The sequence below is a fragment of the Sinocyclocheilus anshuiensis genome, unplaced genomic scaffold, assembly GCF_001515605.1.
Source record: "Sinocyclocheilus anshuiensis isolate Anshui unplaced genomic scaffold, SAMN03320099.WGS_v1.1 scaffold181, whole genome shotgun sequence".
Lineage (NCBI taxonomy): Eukaryota > Metazoa > Chordata > Actinopteri > Cypriniformes > Cyprinidae > Sinocyclocheilus > Sinocyclocheilus anshuiensis.
The window spans coordinates 1,054,089-1,054,382 of record NW_015540898.1 but is presented as its reverse complement, the minus strand read 5'-3'; the positions used below and the strand labels follow the sequence as shown (position 1 = coordinate 1,054,382).

At 51.4% G+C, this 294-nt stretch overlaps 1 long non-coding RNA gene across 1 annotated transcript in view; it reads left to right on the top strand.

Moving 5' to 3' along the window:
- LOC107689027 (uncharacterized) overlaps positions 1-294 on the top strand; it is a 12,983-nt gene that overhangs the window by 11,786 nt on the left and 903 nt on the right. The gene's annotated exons all lie outside the window — the stretch shown is intronic.

Here is a 294-nt window from a genome sequence, read left to right as displayed (position 1 = left end):
GTTTTATGCTTTTTATGCTGTTTGTGTCATGCTTCCCTTGCCCTCATGCATTCATGCCATTGGTTCCTCTTCATGTTCTGAAATTCTGCGCAGAACCGATCACCGGTGATCATCGCGAGATGCATGCCGGTTAGAAAAGTGTCCGAGTTACGGCCGACTTGCTCTGATGTCATGCTGGCGTGTGCAAAAAAACTCTCGCGACGGCGAGGCAGCTGTGTCGGATTGTGCATTCGAGCGCAGTTGCTCTCCACCAACTGCGCTGATCAAAAGCATGATGGGAAACGCTCCGGTTCC